Below are 23715 nucleotides of genomic sequence, written 5' to 3' on the forward strand. Positions count from 1 at the left end.
CGTCACATAGGACAATTACACGTGCCGCGTCCTGTTGTATCAGTTACCGGCCTGCTGGCCGTGTCACTCAGGACGGGGCACATGACAGTATCCATCTGGTGTGTTTACGTGTATTGGAAGGAGTGTTATAGCTCCATTAAACTATTTCTACTCGAGGGAAATTGATACCACTTTAGTGGTGTGTGACAATACATTTTTGCAATGTGGAGACTCCAAGTTGCATCTCAATCTGGTGGGTTGCCTGTAGTGGAAGTTGTGTTAAAACCCCATTATACTATTTCTACTCTTGGTAACTTGATGCCACTTTAGTGATGTGTGACAATAATTTTTGGAAATGTAGAAACTCCAAGTTGGGTTTTCATTTGGTGGGTTGCCTATAGTGGAAGGGGTGTCAAAGGCCCATTCTTTGAAATGTGAAGAATCCAAGTTGATTCTCATTCATGTGTGTTGCCTGTAGCAGTAGGGCTCCCAGACCAGCAGGCCTGTACTTACTATCAGTCAACTACCTATTTTATTTTCCTTAAATATTTCTAACAATAGTAGTCTACAAAGATGATATTTGTGCCACCTGAGTGTAGCTGAACAAAGAAACAGTTTGAGCTGTTGCATGAGGTATCAGGGCTCCTAGTACAGCAGGCGTACATCAGTTCCTCACCCACCTCCTCTTAATTTAAACTTAAATTCAAAGTTGTAAATGTTTACTCAGACCCTCATGCATGACCCATGGCTGACTAATCATGTGCCATTATCAAATTTCTAGTATGAATCAATTGATGCAACTTTTCCTGGTGTCTGCCCATAATTTGAGCTGTTTGGGCAGCATTTTGGCCCCCTTTAAGGTGTTGTCTATGCGTTTGGTTTTGCCTTTCATTGTATTCGATGGGGTTCGAGTGTGTTCGATGAACATGTCCGGTAAACATTGTTTTGTTCTCCGAACCAAACTGTGAAAGGTTCACTCATCTCTAGAAAACAAATTATTAGTCCTGTGTGTGAAGGGTGATGACGGACTACCTCATTTTATTATCTTAACCAGCTTTCTTTTCTGTGTATATATAGGTTCAGACAAATAAGGAGTCTGGGTTAAATATTGAAATGAATCTTTCAGGCCAGCTGACTTCACATAGAGCACTGATAATGTATATATATAAAAACAGTTTCCTGTGTAAAACACAAGCTGAAGTTGCAAGGAAATATGACAAATATTTAGCGATCAGGACACCTTTGTTAATTATAGTGCATAAGTAAGACTGATGGTTGAGGTTCATATTTCATCACACATTTGAAGAGAATCTGGCACCTCATTTTTTCTGCTCTTTCTGAGAGTAGAAGTGGCAGACAAGCTGATTCGAGCAGTTCATAAATTACTGGGGCTCTTGCTGTAGTTTTGATAAAATACTGTTTTATCTGCTGCAGCTCTGCTAGTCCTCTCAATGGTAAGCTTTTGCTATGTAGTTCTAAATATTCAGGAACTCTAACTACCCATCTCACTTTTCATTGAGTGGCACATTGTAGGCGTAGAGCTGTCAAACAGTGGTATAGGTTGGGGTTAGACAGAGCCCCTAATTGAGAAGACTAGCAGAGCTGCAGGAGAAATAAATGATTTTGCCAAAGCTACAGCAGGAGCCCAGTCAATTACTTGCTAGTAGTATCAGGGTCTTTTTCCCTATTTTTACTTTTCCCTCTGATTTGGTATCATAAACTCTGTGGTCGATTCTCTTTGCTTTGAATAGATAAGCATTTTAAAGAATACTTCATCTGCTGAGTGTGTAGCCAAGACTGCATGCCTCCCTTTGCTTTCTCCTGGCTGGTTTCTCCTATTGTATTGGGGCGTATTCAACATGTGTATTAGTCAGATGGATAAAATACTACATTCCAAGAAGACTAAAATAGCCTATTGTGAACACTGACCATAGGTTCACAGTCTTCGAGCAATTGTACAATGTATCGATCATGAGATCTCAGTTGCAGTTCCTGTCTCTGCGCTCTTCAATGGAAGGACTACGCTTATTGCAATGCTTTGTATAAACAGGGAAATTGTTCATATAATTTACGTCTCCTCTGTGAAAACATTGTTTGGCTTCAGTTTTTGTTCAATAAAGGTTTTAAGAATTAAAAGAATTTCCTGTTTATGTAAGATTTTATAGGAAATTTCCCCTATTGAGGTCAAAGCGAATATCTCGCTCCACCTGCAACGTTGCAACTGCTTTTACCAATAAACTCATATTTGTTAACCAAAAGCTGTAATCAGATGAAAGTCACTTATTATACTTAGTAGGCCTCACATAAAACATAATTACAATGGAATTTTTAAGGGACATTTGAAGCCATCATAAACTGAGGACCAACAAGTTTCTTTTTATTTGGATGTGTATCCGTACATTGCGGTACTAAGCGGATACCAATTATAAAAGAAGTGGAGAACATGTTGACAGTCATCCTGAACATCTTATAGTGATATAATTAATTGCTATGTTTTATATGATTGTCTGGTCTATTTTGTGGCCTGCAGCACTTAGGTAACCAGTAGACAGAGTTAACTATTGGAACCAGACCATGATGGGGCGAGGTACGTGTCAAAAGGGAATCAGGAACTCCTGTTTGTCAAGTACTTATTGAAAGTAATAGATACAGAAGGAAAAACTCATGGAGTTTATGGTGCCTAGAATATTACAAACTTTATTAAATATATGTATTCAAAAATATAAACATTAACAATTAAAAACATACTCATGACAAAAAAAACAGGGCTGACATCCACCAAAAGTGCAAAGCATGAGGCAACATGAATACATTAGGCCACAGAAACCAACAGAAGTGTGTTGAGAATCACATGTACCCTTGATAAGTGGAAAGATCTCAATTGTAGTTAAATATAATGAAAGAGGGGCAACATGTGGCCTTTTAGAATACAAAATCTGATGAGAACATGTAATCAATCAACTCATCATGAATCAAAGACACATTCCAGCGCACAACATATGGTACACAAAGTAGACGGAACATGGTGCAACATAATGAAATATACCAAGTAATAAATGCTGAAAGTGAGCAGCCCGGTAAGAAACTAACCCTTGAGTCCCTGCATGCGTTTCACTTTTTATCAATGATCTTGCTTCATCATGGGGGGATAGTTTGCTTCAGAGTAAACAGGACTTTTTGTAACCCAGACAACTGCTCATGTGACCATAGCGCCACCAATGGAAGTCATACAGTGGCACATGCGCACCTGGTGGGTCCGTGTCACATGCCCATCCACACCGGCATCAGACGCGGCGTGCATGTGTGGGAGCGTGGACACAACGCCATGACTCCCGCGTCAACAATTTCTTCAATAATATTCAGAGAACATGAAAAGGCTCACATTGCTCCTCTTACATTCTATTTAACAATAGATGATATATTTCCCCTTATTTAGGGTTCATGTGATTTTCAGCGCACTTCTATTGATTACTATGGCCTAATGTAATCATGCTGTCTCATGCTTTGCACTATAGATGGATGTCAGCCCTGTTTTGTGTCATGCCTATATTTTTAAATGGGTGTAGGCCAGAATAGGACCCAGCAACAGGCAGGAAGGCCAATCCTGAAGCCCCTGAGCAAAGCAGTTACTGGACCAACCAGTATGGAGAAACCCATTGTACGGGGTGCCAGCCAGAAAAGAGTGCAGCATAAATGTCCAGAAAGAAAATATGCAGCACTCACTGTTCCAGGCGCCGATTGTTTATTCACATGCAGGTAAAAATATTGTGGTGCGAGAGAAGAGGTAGATACAATGTAGGTCTGGCCGTTTCGTGCTGCAAGCGCTTCTACGGGTCCTAGTCCTACATTCCATCCACCTCTTCTCCCGCACCGCAATGTTTTTACCTGCTTGTGAATAAAGAATCAGAAATGGTGACTGCTGCCTCTTTCTTTCTGGCTACCTTTTTAAATGTTTGTTTTTATTTTAATACATATATTTAATAAAGTTTGTTAGCTTCTAAGCACCATAAACTCCATGTGCTGTTCCTCCTGTATCTAATATGTTTTTCATAGAGTACTTTGTCTGTGATCAGTTAGGATATTACATTGCTCTCTCCTGATCCAAATAACATGATTTGGTTGTACCTAGTGGATTTTGGCTTACAGTAATTTTAGTTATTGAAAAATGCATGCGTTTTTCCCCCTATCTTTTACATGGGTGCGCATAGGTGCGCACACACATGCATTTGTACGCGTTTGTATGCGCATGCGTTTTTTGTAGTGTGCGCTCGAGCGCACAAAATGCATCGTGTTGCATTTTTTGTGCGTCCGACTTGCCCCAAAAAAACGCATGCGCACGCAATGTGTTTTTTTTTTACAGCTATACACCCATTATAGTCTATGGGTGCACATACGTGCACATGGTAATGCGCACGTATGCGCAAAAAAAAACATGCGTTTTTTTTTAAAAAATGCACCAAAACCCGCAAAAGAAGCACACAAACGCATGATGCGTTTTTTATGTGCGTTTGCACTGCGCTCGGTGTGCAGCGCAAAAAAACGCAAGTGTGAAAGTATCCTAAGCTACTGCAATGCCCTGCACATGGGGTAAGTCAAATAGTGAATCAGAAGAACTATACTAGATTTCTCAATGGAAATATTTGGTAATATTATTATTGCCCCTATTACATATGTGAATTGGATCTTTTAGTCTCAATAGTCAGACACGGTTGTGTCCAATTAAACCTTAAAAGGCCTTAGGAGATGATGTCATTAAGAAATGCAACTTTCAAGACCTGGTGAGGAGCAAAACATAGGAAGATGACAGTGGGGGAGCGAACAGAGTCTGAACCTGAAAATGAGACAAAAGACTCAATATTCTAGGAAAAGTCAAGCCTGAACATCCAAGTTGTAGGAACACAGGCATGGAGAGCGTGAGCCCACAGTCCATAGTAGCTGCTCTCGCAGTGAAAGAATAAGCCCTCACAACATCTTGCTCTTTGCACTGATCCAGTGCTGTCAAGTCCCTTACTAAAATTATTAGGGTGGTAACAGCTTAGGAAAGTATGTGGTAGTGTTGGGCTAGTGGCAACAGACACACCTTTTTTAACAATGTTTAATTTACATGAACCCTTCAGTTTACTCATAGGAGGCAAATACTCCGAAATAGTTGTCTGCAGATGGGTTTCTAACTCCTTTAATATCTCTGACAGTGGTATAACTTGAAAATCGTGGGCCCAAATGCAAAATCTCCAACAGGTCCCTCAATTATAGCAGGTTTTTTAACAGTATTATTCTTTTCACATTGCCAACGGAACCTTTTGGACTCAACAAGCTCTAGGGCTTGGGGCGATTGTAACCCCTGCACCTATTATAGTTACTTGGTGATGTTGGAGATTTTGGTAAAGGGTTGAGTATTGACATATAATACGTGGCACTGGGCATATTTTCATTCCTCAGGGAAGGATCTAATTTGGCATACTTTTTCCCATGGCTCATTTTTCCAAAAGACTCCATAGATAACTAGTCTTCCAAATGACAGCCGGAAGCCCCTCTTTCCAAAGCCGTAGATGTAAATATGCTACATTCCTACAATGTTTGGGAGGCGGGAGAGATTGATAGAAGAGAACATGATGAAAATATCATTGACTCTTTTCAGCGGAAAATCTCCGTTTTCTTTTGATTTAATGCCTTCCCCACCAACATAATGAGCTTTATTGTTTATGGCCCACCAAGGTTAATAAGGCAAACGGCCTTTGCACAAACAAAAGCTTAGCCTCCAACACATTTCAGCATGATCGGGTGAGGGCACAGATTGATAAGCGTGTCCACAATGCGGTGTCTGTTTATAAATCCTAATTATCACCGTTTACATCAAATGTATGGGATTTTTTTTTTTCATCAGATCAAGAACTTAGGTTGGGCCTTGATGTTACCATGGTGACCATTTACGAGAGAAGAGCCGAGGATCTGCCTGTGTTTGTGTGATGATAGAGAAGCAGACGCATTTATAAACTGACGGCTCTGCTCATTTCACCATGTTCTATAAATGACACTACAAAATACGTGAAATGTTCTTTGCTGTTGCTGTTTTATCCTACATAAAGATTCATATGTTTTCTGCAAATGTTCTTTTCAATAAGTTAAATCTGAGCCGATATATACTGTTGTTTGCTGCTTACAAGATGGCTGCATTTCTTTGGAGGAGAACCTGATTTTGGCTGAAAGCATAAAGAAGTCATGTCTGTCCCCTGATGCCCAAAGGTCCTTCAGTCATAAAAGAAGACTCCAGTGTTATGAAGCTCTGTAACAAATTTTGTGGTGTGTCTCAGAGGTGTTAAAGGAGTTTTCCCATGAACAAAGTACATTTTAATCAATAGATCTTGGAATAATAATGATTTCCACAATTGGATGTGTTTAAAAAAGATGTTCCTGTGCTGAGATAATCTAATAAATGTGCCCCTGCTGTGTACAGCGTAACGGCTGTGTCTGATCGTACAGGAACATGGTCTGATCATACCACAGCTCCTGGGCAGGGGAGGAAGAAAAAGACAGTACAGCATGGGATCACAGTTAATTCTTTCTGTGAGGTAAAACTTTTCCCTGCCTGTTTAAAAACATGTTTTACATCACAGAAAGAATTGTCTGTGATCCTGTGCTGTCCTGTCTGTATCCTCTCTTTTGCCTCCTCCTCTGCCCAGGAGATGTGGTAAGATCTGACCATGTCCCTGTACGGTCAAAGACAGCCATTAAACAGTACACAGCAGGGGAACATTTATAAGATTATTTCAGCACAGGAAAATAAAATTAACATATCCAATTGTGGAACCTATTTTTATTCCATGATTTGCTATTTAAAATATACTGTAATTTGTTAAAAGAAAAAAAAACCTCTTTAAAGACCAAGTTGGTGCAAATCAATTTGCCACGTTAGTGGCCGCTAAATGGGAGCCATGAGAACCGCATTTTACCTGATTATATCCAAGACTGTTCTTTTGATTAGTAGGCCTGATAGAACATAATCAGCGTTGGATGAAGCACATGTCTCACACCAGGCCAGCTAATCAAAATAAGAAGCGTGAATGATGCAAGGTAAGAGGTGGTTCTCAGGATTCCTATCCAAAGGCCACATATTACTGACATGGATGATGGACTGTGTTCTAAGAGTCAAGTTGCACCAACTCTAGTTAAATAGGTTTTCCCACAAACAAAGTATATTTGTCACGATTTCCACTCTGTTTCTGTCTGTCTGTTACTTTGTGTCGGGTCTGTCAGTCTGTGCTGCAATCAACTGTGTTCACTTTCCTTGATTAGTCTTCTACTTAAGCATGCTAGTTCCTCCCCCAGTGTCAATCGTACACTTGCTGTTGCCTGTAGAACATTGATCCCTCTGCGCTCTGTGCCTGACCCAGCTTGACTTGATTCTCTTGACATACTCATACCCTTTGCTTGTGACTTGACTTTGCTTGTGCCTGCTCCCTGTAAACTGTTTTGTCTCTATGGCTTTCCTGACCTCGGTTCGTGTTTTAGACTTTGTCTCTGACTTCCCTTTGTCATAGTGTGCCATTTCCTGGACCTGTCCTCAGATTGTTTGACCTCCTTTTACTTAGAGTAAGTAGTATGTATATTTACAATCGTGACTCATGTCACAACATTCTAATCATAGATCTTAAAAGAAAAATAAGTCTCACAATTGGATGTGTTAAGAAAAATGTTCCAGTGCTGAGATAATCTTATCTATGAGCCCCTGTTTAACATCCCTGCTGGCATCACTGCATGGCTTCCCATCTCCCATCACTCCGGGCCAAGCTGTGAGTTCCATCCTCTGCTGGCTCCTGGCTGTGAACCTCATGTCCTTGCTTGCTGCATACTTCCTGGCTGTATGCTTAGGGGGGCAGCGCTGGCACTTCCTGAGTTTTATAGAGACAGTGTTCACACCCCTTATTAGGCCCCAGCCTATTGTCATAAGGCATCGGGTACTTAAGACATCTCCACCCATACCGAGAGACCTAAGCTAAAGACTGTCAGTCTGTACCTTGCTGCTGAGTTGCCAGGTCCTGTCCTGTTTTCCACCTCTCTGGGGGCTGCATTCCCAGACCCGTTTCTGTGCTCATTGTGTCTTGTGTTCTGCCTCTCTGAGGGCTGCATACTCAGGCCTGAATCCAGTGTTTTGAGCTTGTTCCCGTGTCCATCCTTATTTGTACTAAGTCCGTTTCTTGTACCTATTCGTGTCTTTGTCTGTTTCCCTTCCTACTCAGCTTTATGTAGCCTTGTGTCTGCTCCCTGCTCTGCACCCTGCGGCTCTGTTCTGCTCTTTGCTCCGCACCCTGTGGCCCTGCTCTTTGCTCTGCACCTTGCGGTTCTGCTCTTCTCTTCTCTCCACACCCTGCGGCTCTGCTCTTTGCTCCGCACTCTGCAGCTTTGCTCTGCTTTTTGCTCTGCACCCTGCGGCTCTGCCCCACTCTATGCTCCACACCCTGAGGCTCTTGTCTTTACTCCGCACTCTGTGGCTCTTCTCCCATCTCGCGTCATACGGTTCCGATCCCTCCAGTCTGAACTGGTTCCTACTTGTTCTCTTATCCTACCCATGCCAGCCGTGCCCTCCTGCCTGCCAGAGTGCCAGCTGTGCCCGCCAGAGTTTCCGTCGTGCCCATCTGTACTTGCCCGCAACTGTCATTAGTGTTACGTCCCCCAGTGGGATCAGCTGCTACAGTCAGACACCTCCATGGAGTGGCACCTGGCAGCTACTTGCTGCACAAGCCTGACCTCACCGCTAGAGGCTCAAGTGAACACCAAGGTAGCTGCTTAGTCACACCCCTCCAGGGTAGTCTGGTTTGTGGCACAGAGTGGGGCCACAATCCTTTTTCGCACCACCCAGTCAGGGTGCGAGCGTTACACCCTGCTATGTACTGTGCAAAGGCTGTATCTGACCATAGAGGGACATGGTCCGATCATACCCCAGATTCTGGGCAGGAGGTGAGGAAAAAGAGACTATACACACAGTACAGCATGGGATCATAGCTGATTCTTTCTGTGAGGAAAAACACTTTTTTAAATAAATAGGGAATTTTTTTTCCTTACAGAAACCAGCAGCTGTGATCCTGTGCTGTAATATATGAATACTCTCTTTTGCTTTCTCCTCGGTACAGGAGCTGTGGTATGATCTGGGGCGGACCTACCACCCATGCAGACCGTTCATTGAACAGGGGCCCCAGGGGAAAGGGGACTCCTCCAGCCTCCTGCACCGCATGGCTAATTATTCAGTTTTCAAATTAGCCATGTGGAGCGCAGGAGAAGAGGTGAGGTAAGCAGCAAAGTGTTGGAGGACCTGTGGTGACGTCATTGTCATGTGATCATGGGGCGGAGCTGATCTCAGGCCTTTAACATGGATCAGCTCCGTCCCCTGATCACATGACGATGACATCACCACAGGTCCTTTAGCTGAGCTCGCCTCACACAGGAGCTACATCTTCCAGCAGGAGCTTGGCCAGGTAAGAATTTTTTTTTTTTAATTTAATTATTATGCTTCCCCACAGAATGGAGACACATGGACCATGTGTCTCCATCCTGCCAGGGCAGATTGGAGACAGGGGGAGGCAAGATGGAGACGGGCAGGATTGGAGACAGGGCAGGATTGGAGACATTGGGGTCAGGATGGAGACAGGGCAGGATGGAGATGGGGCAGGATTGGAGGCAGGGGCAGGATGGAGACAGGGGCAGGATTGGGGACATTGGGGGCAGGATGGAGATGGGGGCAGGATGGAGATGTTGCAGGATGGAGATGGGGCATGATTGGAGACGTTGGGGTCAGGATGGAGATGGGGCAGGATGGAGATGGGGCAGGATTGGAGGCAGGGGCAGGATGGAGACAGGGGCATGATTGGAGACATTGGGGGCAGGATGGAGATGGGGCAGGATGGAGATATTGGGGGCAGGATGGAGATATTGGGGCAGGTTGGAGGCGGGGCAGGATGAAGACGGGGGCAGAATGCAGATGGGGGAAGGATTGGAGACTTGGACAGGATTGGAGATGGGGGCAGGATTGGAGACATTGGGGCAGGATTGGAGACATTGGGGGCAGGATTGGAGACATTGGGGGCAGGATTGGAGACATTGGGGACAGGATGGAGATGGGGCAGGATGGAGATGGGGCAGTATGGAGACATTGGGGGCAGGATTGCAGATATTGGGGCAAGATGGAGATGGGGAAGGATTGGAGATGGGACAGGATGGGGGCAGGATTGGAGACAGGGCAGGATTGGAGACGGGGCAGGATTGGAGACAGGGCAGGATTGGAGACGGGGGCAGGATTGGAGATGGGGCAGGATGGAGACGGGGGCAGGATGGAGACAGGGGCAGGATGGAGATGGGGCATGATTGGAGACATTGGGGGCAGGATTGGATACATTGGGGGCAGGATTGGAGATGGGGCAGGATGGAGACAGGGCAGGATTGGAGACGGGGGCCAGGATAGGAGACGAGGCAGGATGGAGACAGGGCAGGATGGAGATGGGGCATGATTGGAGACATTGGGGGCAGGATTGGATACATTGGGGGCAGGATTGGAGATGGGGCAGGATGGAGACAGGGCAGGATTGGAGACGGGGCAGGATTGGAGACGAGGCAGGATGGAGACAGGGCAGGATGGAGACAGGGGCAGGATGGAGATGGGGCATGATTGGAGACATTAGTGGCATGATTGTATACATTGGGGGCAGGATTGGAGATGGGGCAGGATGGAAACGGGGCAAGATGGAGACAGGGCAGGATTGGAAATGTTGGGGGCAAGAAGGAGACAGGGGCAGGATGGAGACGGGGCAGGATTGGAGACATTGGGGGCAAGATGGAGACAGGGCAGGATTGGAGACATTGGGGGCAGGATGGAGACGGGGCAGGATTGGAGATGGGGCAGGATTGGAAGCAGGGGCAGGATGGATACGGGGGCAGGATTTGAGACGGGGCATGATTGGAGACACTGGGGGCAGGATGGAGATGGGGTGGGATGGAGATGGGGCAGGATTGGAGATGGGGCAGGATTGGAGGCAGGGGCAAGATGGAGGTGGGGCAGGATTGGAGACGGGGCATGATTGGAGACATTGGGGGCAGGATGGAGATGGGGCAAGATGGAGATGGGGCAGGATTGGAGACAGGGGCAGGGTGGAGAAGGGGGCAGGATTGGAGACGGGGTATGATTGGAGACATTGGGGCAGAATGGAGATGGGGCAGGATAGAGACATTGGGGGCAGGATGGAGACATTGGGGGCAGGATTGGATACATTGGGGGCAGGATTGGAGATGGGGCAGGATGGAGACGGGGCAAGATGGAGACAGGGCAGGATTGGATATGTTGGGGGCAGGATGGAGACAGGGGCAGGATGGAGACGGGGCAGGATTGGAGGCATTGGGGGCAAGATGGAGACAGGGCAGGATTGGAGACATTGGGGGCTGGATGGAGATGGGGCAGGATAGGAGATGGGGCAGGATTGGAAGCAGGGGCAGGATGGATACGGGGGCAGGATTTGAGACGGGGCATGATTGGAGACACTGGGGGCAGGATGGAGATGGGGTGGGATGGAGATGGGGCAGGATTGGAGACGGGGCAGGATTGGAGGCAGGGGCAAGATGGAGGTGGGGCAGGATTGGAGACGGGGCATGATTGGAGACATTGGGGGCAGGATGGAGATGGGGCAAGATGGAGATGGGGCAGGATTGGAGATGGGGCAGGATTGGAGATAGGGGCAGGGTGGAGAAGGGGGCAGGATTGGAGACGGGGTATGATTGGAGACATTGGGGGCAGAATGGAGATGGGGCAGGATGGAGACATTGGGGGCAGGATGGAGACATTGGGGGCAGGATGGAGACAGGGCAGGATTGGAGACATTGGGGCAGGATGGAGATGGGGCTGGATCGAGACAGGGGCAGGATTGGGGGCGGGGTGGAGATGGGGCAGGATTGGATACAGGGGGCAGGATTGGAGATACAGGGGGCAGCATTGGAGATACAGGGGGCAGGATGGCAGACACTGGGGGCAGGATGGCAGACACAAGGGGCATGATTGGAGACACGGGGGGAGGACTGGAGGCACGGGACAGGACTGGAGACACGGAAGCAGAACTGGAGACATGGGGGCAGGATTGCAGGTACAGGAGGCATGATTGGAGACAAAGGGGATAGGATAAAAGACATGGGGGCAGGATTGCAGGTACAGGGGGCATGATTGCAGACACAGGGGGCATGATTGGAAACAAAGGGGGCAGGATGCAAGACACAAGGGGCATAATTGGAAACAGGGCAAAATGGAGACATGGGGCAGGATTGGAGACAGATGGGGCAGGATCATGGGGCAGGATGGATTCGATGGAGACAGATTAAAGGATATTATTACTGCAGTGATGCATTTATTTTATTTTTTGAGTAACTGTTTTAAATGGGGGGCAGTCCTGTTACTGTGTAGAGTGATGCTATGTTGCCTTTTTTTCTTCATGTGGTGTAGTGTAGAAGTTGGGAAAAAATAAGTAATGTGTTCTGCAAGCGGAGCTCTAGATAACTATGTTATTTCCTGCAGAGACGAGCCCTGGACGGAAGTGATGGCGACCTGTGCTGGATGAAAGATAAAAAGCAAGGATGAAGGACTTTACCTAGAGACATCACTGGTGAGTTAGTGTGTTACCTGTACACTGACACTATACACTGTATACTATATACAGAGATCCTGTGTATAATGTCACCAATGATCACTGTATTACCTGTACGTTATATACAGAGCTCCTGTGTATAATGTCATTAATCACTGTATTACCAGTACACAGACACTGGATAGTAAGTACAGATCCCCTGTGTATAATGGCACTTATAGCGATAGTATTGTTTTTTTGTATTACTGATCAGTTTTGTAGTATTCAGTCACTATGTGGTGGTAATATGTGGTCTGGACATGGTGTTGCGGTATTTGTCCCTTGTATGTTCTATTATTTGGTCACTTTGTGGTGGTAATATATAGTCTGGTCCTGGTGTGGCGGTATTTGTTCTTTGTACTGTATGTGGTATTAATTATAGGTCACTAAGTGGTGGTAATATTGTGTCTGGTCATGGTGCGGTGGTATTTGTCCATTGTATGTGATATTAATGGTCATTTTAAAAATTGAAAAATTAATACAAATGTACCTAAATTGTATTGCATATTTTAACAAATATTTAATAGGTTACAGTAGAGTAGAGCTCAGTCAAAAGTGTCTACAGTGTTGTGATGGTGGCTTAAAAAATATTTTGGAGAGAAAAAAAATCTGCCGGCTATATGTGTGATCTGGTGATGGGAACTGTTAATGTGTGATTGGTGAGAAGTGGAGTTTTCCAAGAGAGGGCGGTGGGACTGTGGACAATTTGAAGGGTGGAGGCGGGGCTGGGGTGGAGCCTGGGCAGAGTCTTACAGGGGCCCTGAAAATTTTCCCAGTATGGGGCCCCAAAATTTCTAGTGGCAGCCCCTGCCCATATGCTGCAGCAGTTCAGGAATGTGCGGAGTGCGGACACTGGACATTGTGGAATGGATGGATCCTCTTGGTCTGGCCTGCCCTGCCTGCTCCAGGTAAGAGTACTACCAGAGCTGAGCAGGACTGAGGGACTGGGACCGAGGTGCAGGCATGATTTGGGGGGGTTCTTGGGGTGGGGGAGAACTGAACATGGCAGGCATGATTTTGGGGGGCTCCGTCCTGGGGGAGAACTGAAGCATGATGGCCTGGCTGCTCATGAATGGGGGGCCCCTGGCCTGGGGAGAAGGGAAGAATGGCCTTGGCTGCTCATTAATGGGGGGCCCCTGAGGAGAAGCATGGCTGCTCATGAATTGGGGGGCCCCTGGGGAGAAGCATGACTGCTCATGAATGGGGGGGCCCTGGGGGAGATGCTTGGCTGCTCATGAATGGGACAGCTCATGGGGGAGAAGAAACATGAATGGGGTGGCCCACATAGGGGGAGAAGCAGCATAAACTGGGGGGGCCACATGGGGAGAAGCAGCATAAACTGTGGGGCCACAAAGGGCGAGAAGCACTATGCCAAAAGTAGACCGCATATGGGGGAGAGCATTATGAAACAAAGGGAAATGGGGGTGCCTATATATATTACCTATCTATATGTTTACATAACTTTGTTGCCCTATGAAGGACGGGGGGACCCCGAAAAATTTCTTGCACAGGGGCCCACTACAGTCTGTGTCCGCCCCTGGTATGATCAGACCATGTCCATGCATGGTCAGACTCAGCCATTGCACAGTACATAGCATGAGCACATGGATAAGATTATCTCAGCAAAGGAACATATTTTTTACACATCCAATTGAGAAACTATCTTTAATTCCTATATCTATTGATTAAAGTGCACTTTCTTCTTGGGAAAACCCATTTAAAGAGGTTGTTCTGGATGAAGTATGATAAAAAATGACAAACCACACTGTACTCACCGGTTTACCAGCACATATCCAGTAGTTTTCTAGGAGCCAGTACCAGAATAGGCTATCTAATTTACATAAGTTTTACTTAAAGGGGTTAAAATTGTGGTCTAAATTGTTCTTTATTGTAGTTAGAGTTGAGCGAAACGGGTCGAAAAAATTCAAAAGTCGCCGACTTTCGCCAAAGTCGGGTTTCATGAAACGAAACCCGACCTTAGCGTGAGGTCGGCCACGAGGTCGGCGACCATCGCGCCAAAGTCGCGTTTCAAATGTTGCTTTAGCACCCTTTTTCTGCCAATCAGGAAGAACGGACACTGTGGGCAACGTGATGACATAGGCAGGGGTCACCACCATCTTTGAGAAGGGCATGCAAGTAATTGGCTTGCTTTGTGTGGTATCAAAGGGGGTATAAAAGGGCATGCACGCCGACCGCCATGTTACTTATGCTGATCTCACAATAGGGAGAGCTGCTGCTGCTCATTCTGTAGGGAGAGCGTTAGGAAGGCCAAAAGAAAAAAAAAATGCTTCTGCTGATAGCGCTTTTCACTGTAGTTAGTGTGCAGTGAAAGGTGAAGATTTTTCCTTTTGTGCAGCAGCGCTGGTGGTGATTAGGCTGCCTTTTAAGGCTACCTGCATTGCTGTGTGCACACTGGTGTTCAAGCTGCTTTTTTAAAAGCAATCCAAATTTTATTGTTTTGTCCTGGGGAGGTACTGAGCGTTCATTTTTTCACACACCGTACAGCGGTGTACGCTCCTCACACAGTACCGTGTACCGGCTGTTATGACAGCCAAATTGAAGCTATCTGTGTGTTACTCTGTAAGGAAAAGCCGAGGAGTTTGTCCATTCTTACAGACCTACACTTTAGAGTTTTGTCCGTTTTTCAAACAGTTTCGTATATCTGCTGTTTGATTACATTCAAAACTAGAGAGAGCGTGTGTCAGTCCGTATACAAAAACACGGAGCTTGACAATTTTACATACACACACTGTACAGCGGTGTACGTGTACGCTCCTCACACAGTACCGTGTGTCGGCTGTAATTACAGCCAAATTGAAGCTATCTGTGTGTGACTCTGTAAGGAAAAGCCGAGGAGTTTGTCCGTTCTTACAGACCTACACCTTAGGGTTTTGTCCGTTTTTCAAACAGTTTCGTATATCTGCTGTTTGATTACATTTAAAACTAGAGAGAACGTGTGTCAGTCCATATACAAAAACACGGAGCTTGACAATTTTACATACACACACCGTACAGCGGTGTACGTGTACGCTCCTCACACAGTACCGTGTACCGGCTGGTATCATGGCCAAATTGAAGCTATCTGGGTGTGACTCTGTAAGAAAAAGCCGAGGAGTTTGTCCATTCTTACAGACCTACACTCTAGGGAGATTCCAATTCTGCCCAATTCTATATACACCTTGTAGTTTGTCACACACTAGGCAATTTCTGCCTGTTACATTGCGGTGTAATATACACAGGGCCTGACAGAATCCAACTGTGTCCTGAAGTCTGTAGAGAAATTCCATTTCTCCCCAGTCCTCTATACACCTCTTTTACACCATCCAGAATCAGCCTGTTACTTTGAGGTGTAATATACCCAGGGCCTGACAGAATCCAACTGTGTCCTGAAGTCTGTAAAGAGATTCCATTTCTCCCCAGTCCTTTATACACCTTTTTTACACCATCCAGAATCAGCCTGTTAATTTGAGGTATAATATACCCAGGGCCTGACAGAATCCAACTGTGTCCAGAAGTGTGTAAGGAGATTCAAATTCTCCCCAGTCCTCTATACACATTTTTTACCCCATCCAAAATCAGCCTGTTACATTGAGATGTAACATAAACAGGGCCTGAGAGAATCTTTCAGTGTCCTCAAGTCTGTAGAGAGATTCCAATTCTCCCCAGTCCTCTATACACATTTTTTGCACCATCCAAAATCAGCCTGTCACATTGAGATGTAACATAAACAGGGCCTTAGAGAATACTTCAGTATCCAGAAGTGTGTAAGGAGATTCAAATTCTCCCCAGTCCTCTATACACATTTTTTACACCATCCAAAATCAGCCTGTTACATTGAGGTGTAACATACACAGGGCCTGAGAGAATACTTCAGTATCCAGAAGTGTGTAAGGAGATTCCAATTCTCCCCAGTCCTCTATACACATTTTTATACCATCCAAAATCAGCCTGTTACATTGAGGTCTAACATACACAGGGCCTGAGAGAATACTTCAGTATCCAGAAGTGTGTAGAGAGATTCCATTTCTCCACAGTCCTCTATACACCTCTTTTACACCATCCAGAATCAGCCTGTTACTTTGAGGTGTAATATACCCAGGGCCTGACAGAATCCAAATGTGTCCTGAAGTCTGTAGAGAGATTCCATTTCTCCCCAGTCCTCTATACACCTTTTTTGCAGCATCCAGAATCAGCCTGTTAATTTGAGGTGTAATATACCCAGGGCCTGACAGAATCCAACTGTGTCCAGAAGTCTGTAAGGAGATTCAAATTCTCCCCAGTCCTCTATACACATTTTTTACCCCATCCAAAATCAGCCTGTTACATTGAGGTGTAATATACACAGGGCCCGAGAGAATCTTTCAGTGTCCACAAGTCTGTAGAGAGATTCCAATTCTCCCCAGTCCTCTATACACATTTTTTACACCATCCAAAATCAGCCTGTCACATTGAGATGTAACATACACAGGGCCTGAGAGAATACTTCAGTATCCAGAAGTGTGTAAGGAGATTCCAATTCTCCCCAGTCCTCTATACACATTTTTTCACCATCCAAAATCAGCCTGTTACATTGAGGTGTAATATACACTGGGCCTGAGAGAATCCTTCAGTGTCCTCAAGTCTGTAGAGCGATTCCAATTCTCCCCAGTCCTCTATACACATTTTTTACACCATGCAAAATCAGCCTGTTACATTGAGGTGTAACATACACAGGGCCTGAGAGAATACTTCAGCATCCAGAAGTGTGTAAGGAGATTCCAATTCTCCCCAGTCCTCTATACACATTTTTATACCATCCAAAATCAGCCTGTTACATTGAGGTCTAACATACACAGGGCCTGAGAGAATACTTCAGTATCCAGAAGTGTGTAGAGAGATTCCATTTCTCCCCAGTCCTCTATACACCTCTTTTACACCATCCAGAATCAGCCTGTTACTTTGAGGTGTAATATACCCAGGGCCTGACAGAATCCAAATGTGTCCTGAAGTCTGTAGAGAGATTCCATTTCTCCCCAGTCCTCTATACACCTTTTTTGCAGCATCCAGAATCAGCCTGTTAATTTGAGGTGTAATATACCCAGGGCCTGACAGAATCCAACTGTGTCCAGAAGTCTGTAAGGAGATTCAAATTCTCCCCAGTCCTCTATACACATTTTTTACACCATCCAAAATCAGCCTGTTACATTGAGGTGTAATATACACAGGGCCTGAGAGAATCCTTCAGTGTCCTCAAGTCTGTAGAGAGATTCCAATTCTCCCCAGTCCTCTATACACATTTTTTACACCATCCAAAATCAGCCTGTCACATTGAGATGTAACATACACAGGGCCTGAGAGAATACTTCAGTATCCAGAAGTGTGTAAGGAGATTCCAATTCTTCCCAGTCCTCTATAAACATTTTTTACACCATCCAAAATCAGCCTGTTACATTGAGGTGTAATATACACTGGGCCTGAGAGAATCCTTCAGTGTCCTCAAGTCTGTAGAGAGATTCCAATTCTCCCCAGTCCTCTATACACATTTTTTACACCATGCAAAATCAGCCTGTTACATTGAGGTGTAACATACACAGGGCCTGAGAGAATACTTCAGTATCCAGAAGTGTGTAAGGAGATTCCAATTTTCCCCAGTCCTCTATACACATTTTTATACCATCCAAAATCAGCCTGTTACATTGAGGTCTAACATACACAGGGCCTGAGAGAATACTTCAGTATCCAGAAGTGTGTAGAGAGATTCCATTTCTCCCCAGTCCTCTATACACCTCTTTTACACCATCCAGAATCAGCCTGTTACTTTGAGGTGTAATATAGCCAGGGCCTGACAGAATCCAACTGTGTCCTGAAGTCTGTAGAGAGATTCCATTTCTCCCCAGTCCTCTATACACCTTTTTGCACCATCCAGAATCAGCCTGTTAATTTGAGGTGTAATATACACAGGGCCTCACAGAATCCAACTGTGTCCAGAAGTGTGTAAGGAGATTCAAATTCTCCCCAGTCCTCTATACACATTTTTTACACCATCCAAAATCAGCCTGTTACATTGAGGTGTAATATACACTGGGCCTGAGAGAATCCTTCAGTGTCCTCAAGTCAGTAGAGAGATTCAAATTCTCCCCAGTCCTCTATACACGTTTTTTACACCATCCAAAATCAGCCTGTTACATTGTGGTGTAATATACACTGGGCCTGAGAGAATCCTTCAGTGTCCTCAAGTCTGTAGAGAGATTCCAATTCTCCCCAGTCCTCTATACACATTTTTTACACCATCCAAAATCAGCCTGTTACATTGCGGTGTAATATACACTGGGCCTGAGAGAATCCTTCAGTGTCCTCAAGTCTGTAGAGAGATTCAAATTCTCCCCAGTCCTCTATACACATTTTTTACACCATGCAAAATCAGCCTGCTACATTGAGGTGTAACATACACAGGGCCTGAGAGAATACTTCAGTATCCAGAAGTGTGTAAGGAGATTCAAATTCTCCCCACTACTATATACACCTTGTACCTTGTTTTACAGTACCACATAGTTGGTGGAATTTTGGGTACATTTTCCCCAAAAATGAGGAAATGTGGTGGAAGAGGCCGTGGAAGTAGCCGGGGGTTGCCAGCTGGTAATGATGGTGTTGGTGGTGGTGGTGGTGTATCTGCTGGTAGTGGCAAAAGCAAAATAGCACCTAATGCAGGAGGTGCTGAGCCTGTGTCATCATCTGGCTCCACAAGGCCTCGAAGGCTCCCTTTTCTGGGAGTAGGTAAACCGCTTTTAAAGCCGGAGCTCCAGAAACAAGTTTTGGCTTACATTGCGGACTCAGCCTCCAGCTCTATCGCCTCCTCTTCTGAAGTTTTAAAAAATAAATGCACTGAGTCATCATTGAAGGCTCATGGTCATGAACCACACCTTTCCTTGTGTCCTTCACATGAACCAAAATTGAAGGATGCGGCAGGCCACACTACAGATTACTCCATGGAGCTGTTTTCACATACCATGCCTGGGTTTTCAAGTCAAATCGTGAATTTCCCGGGCCAAGATGAATCTGACATGGAGTGCACTGATGCACAGCCACTGCTAGATGATTCTGCTGGTACATTCACTCAGAGCACTATATTGTCCTCGCCGTCTACTCTGCCAGAATCTGACCCAGATGAAACTCAGGTGCATACTATACCACCATACACGGTGACACAGAGGAAGGTGCACATGATATTGAAGAGGTGATGGATGACCCAGTTGTTGACCCAGATTGGCATCCATTGGGGGAAGTGGGTGCTGCTGCCAATAGCTCAGAAGAGGAGGAGGAGCATCCGCAGCAGGCATCAACATCGCAACAGCTGTTATCTGGCAGGCCCACAGCAGTCCAAAAACGGGTTACAAAAACCAGGGCTGCTCCTGAAGATTCGAAGACTGTGCTTGCACATCCGCTGGTCGCCCGTACACTCCAGTCGTATGCAGAAGCTGCAGCGATTGCTCCACCTTCCCAAGCACCGCCTAATTATCGACATTGCAACAAGGTGGAACTCCACCCTGCACATGGTTGAGCGGCTGTGCGAACAGAGGCAGGCTGTAATGCATTTGTGGGAGGATACACTGGCAGCCACTTTGAGGGCAGACATGGAGTTGTCAGGTGTGCAGTAGTCGAAGCTGAAAGACCTCTGTAAAGTCCTTCAGTGTTTTGAGGAATGCACACGGCTGGTAAGCGCAGACGACGCCATCCTAAGCATGAACATCCCACTTATGCATCTGCTCATGCAAACTTTGACGCACATTAAGGAGCAGGCGTCTGCAGCCGAGGATGATGAGGAAGAGTAGGAGGGAAGCCTTGATGACAGTCAGCCATTGTCTGCTCCGGGGATGATGAAGAAGAGTAGGAGGGAAGCCTTGATAACAGTCAGCCATTGTCTGCTCCGGGTCCTCTCCTGGACGAGGTGGAGGAAGAAGAGGAAGAGGAGGAGGATGATGATGGGGATGATTATTTAGGGGAGGAGGATGCTTCTCGTGGGGCAAGAGAAAATGTTGGTGTGGCAAGGTCTGGTACAGACTTTGTGCGTGACTGGAGGGATGTGGATTTGCCAGAAAGTGCTCCTCCACCCAGCACTCGCAGTGCATCATTGACACCGGGAACATTGGCCCACATGTCAGATTATGCCTTGCAGATCCTAAAAAGGGAACCCCGCATTGCCAAAATGATGAACGATGACAACTACTGGTTGGCCAGCATCCTGGATCCACGCTATAAAGGCAAATTCCAAAACATCATGCCACAGGAGAACCTTGACCTAATATTGGCTAAAAAGCAAGCAACTCTGGTAAAGCGGTTGGTTGAGGCATTCCCAGCAAACAGCAGCGGTGATGGTTCTCTCACGAGCCGTAGGGGCCGGGGGCAACTTGGAAGAGGTGTTCGTGGTGCACACATCAGAAGTGGCGTTGGAGACAGGGGTTTCATGACCATGTTGTGGACTGATTTTTCAAATCCCACTCACACGACAGGTAATACTGCATCGATTGAAAGTGACAGGAGACAGCAGTTGTCAACTATGGTTACAAACTGCTTTTCCTCCCATATCGATGTTCTCCCTCACAGGTCATTCCCCTTCGACTATTGGGCCGCTAAACTGGACACCTGGCTTGAATTGGCACAATATGCCTTACAGGAGCTCGCTTACCCAGCTGCAAGTGTGCTATCGGAAAGAGTCTTCAGTGCTGCTGGATCAATCCTGACAGAAAAAAGGACCCGTCTGTCGACCCAAAATGTGGATGATCTAACCTTCATTAAAATGAACCATGCATGCGTTTCCAAGGATTTTGTCCCACCTTCCCCTGATGACACCTAGGTTGCCAGAAAAATGACTTGCTTTGGTCCTCCTCTTCCTCGCACTTGCCCAATTTCGCCTTTTGCAGCAGCTGAATGTCCCAGATCAACATATGCCATTTTGTAATACTCCCTAACTGGGCTGCCCCCCCCCATGGCCGGGGTCACCACCTAGCCTAGCGCACCCAACCGTGCGAGTGCCGTTGCCCTGGACAGGTGGGTGGGCCGACTCTTGGGCGTGGGCACCGGCACAGGGTCCCTCATAGTGCAGTCAAGTGTCTCTGACGGTGGGGGTGCACACCCGCCGTTAGACACACCGCCGTACTATGAAGGGCCCAGTGCCAGTACCGACGCCCACGGGTGGGCCCCCTTGCTTGGGCAGGGCCCCAGCATTTGCTATGTTTACCTCTCCCTGCTCCTCCGCTGTGTTGTCTGGCCTGTCAAATCCTTCACTGGGACTGCCACTACAAATTTGGTGAACTGATACATGATGGTTAAGACGTAGCTATGCCCTGTCCTGCTGGCCGGGCTCTAGCTTCAGATGATCAATGGCTTCCATTTCTTATGGACGTCGACTGCACTCCAAAGTTACGTGACAGATCATGATAGGCAGTGAGCACCATGTCTACATCTCTCCCTGTGATCAAAATTTGATGGAGATGAGTAAAGGTGATGGGATCAACGGTACTGCGATACAGCAACCCTTTCTTCTTTTCGCTGTCTCCGCACACAAAAAGTAATTGAAGCTCAGCATCACCTCTGAGAATTCTCTCAGAAGTTTTTCCCGTGATTAGTAATTCCTACATTTCTGCAATCACTAGACTTTATGTCTGTACTTTTATGCATCTCATTTCTCATTTTCCTATTGCGGAGAGTCTGGACTGTCTTACTGAGACAGAAATATATATATGAAGATTTAAAAATACCACTAAAAGTGTATACTGGTGTACGCTTCAAATAAATTTCCTTTTTCCTACTTTTTAGATTGTTGTCTAATTCATACTGAAAACACGGAAATTTTAAATGTTTAAACTATGCTACATATATATGTTATCCAGTGATAATGTACCCTTTCTCAACTTTGTACTATCTGGTCAAATCCATACTGGGCCTGAGAACGTCTGAGTCTGCCTCCTGATTTATAGACATATATTTGTAATGTGTAAACTATGCTATATATACCTGTAATCCGGTGATACTGTACCCTTTCTCTACTTTCTGCAGGCTTGTCGAATCCATACTGTGCCTGAGACCATCTGAGTCTGCCTCCTGATTACAGCTGAGTGGTGTTTGAGTGGAACTGTTAGCCAAGTTCAAATTCTAGCGGTGTTAGATCCGTTAGTCGAACAACAAAACTTTGATTACAATTCCGCTGTTTGAGTTTCCGTTCCAGAAAGTTTCATTAAACAAACGTGTAACTATATTTTCACATTAATAATGGTTTTCAAAGATAATAGACAGTTTCAGGCCATAGTAGCGGTGTCTGGTAGCCAGCAGTGTAGTACACCTGTGAAGGAGAAGGAGCTACACCGTGTGTGCTCCTAATAATTTTATAGCGCATATTGTCATGAAAATCCTTTTTGGCCTAGTAACTGTGCCTGCTACTCAGCAGAGGAGCCCACCCGTGAACCGCGCTATGCCGCCTGTTTATATAAGAACCAGTTTTTGACTACATTTACACCACTTAATACTTTGGGCCTAGTAACTGTGTATGCTACTCAGCAGAGTTGGCCACAAAGCTATGCCGCCTGTTTAGGTAAGAACTGTGTGCTACTCAGCAGAAGAGCCCAGCTGTTAAGCAAGCAACAGCACCTCTGGTTTGGACACTTAATTTTTTCCTTTTTTCTGCAAATCCGGTTGACCTGCACTTACTGTGAAATCCTCGTTCGCGGGGAAGAATTATAATCACAGATCCCCATCACTAACGGTGTTCAGCGGGTTATCGGCACCTGTAAGCGACACACGCTGGTCCTTTCAGTGTAGCGTGCATGCAGCCACGGACAGGTAAGGGCATGACAGACCTGTTATTGGCCGATCTCGTGTGCCGGAGCCTCGCGTGTCCCTCTAGTAAGCTGGACGCGGACCGCGGGGGCATGACGGAGTCTCGTTCGTTAACGGAATTAAGCTTGCAATGTGGGCATCTTTTCTATGGCTGGATGGTTGAGGTTGCCCGTGTTGAGTCAAATTAAGCCGCAGGCTCCACTCTTGGTGGTGCCCTTCTGGACATTCCTTTAAGGTTCAGCTTTGCAACCATACTGCCCCCAGAAAACTAACA

This window comes from Dendrobates tinctorius, unplaced genomic scaffold (assembly GCF_039654945.1).
Source record: "Dendrobates tinctorius isolate UK_male_01 unplaced genomic scaffold, ASM3965494v1 ptg000020l, whole genome shotgun sequence".
NCBI classification, from domain to species: Eukaryota; Metazoa; Chordata; class Amphibia; order Anura; family Dendrobatidae; genus Dendrobates; species Dendrobates tinctorius.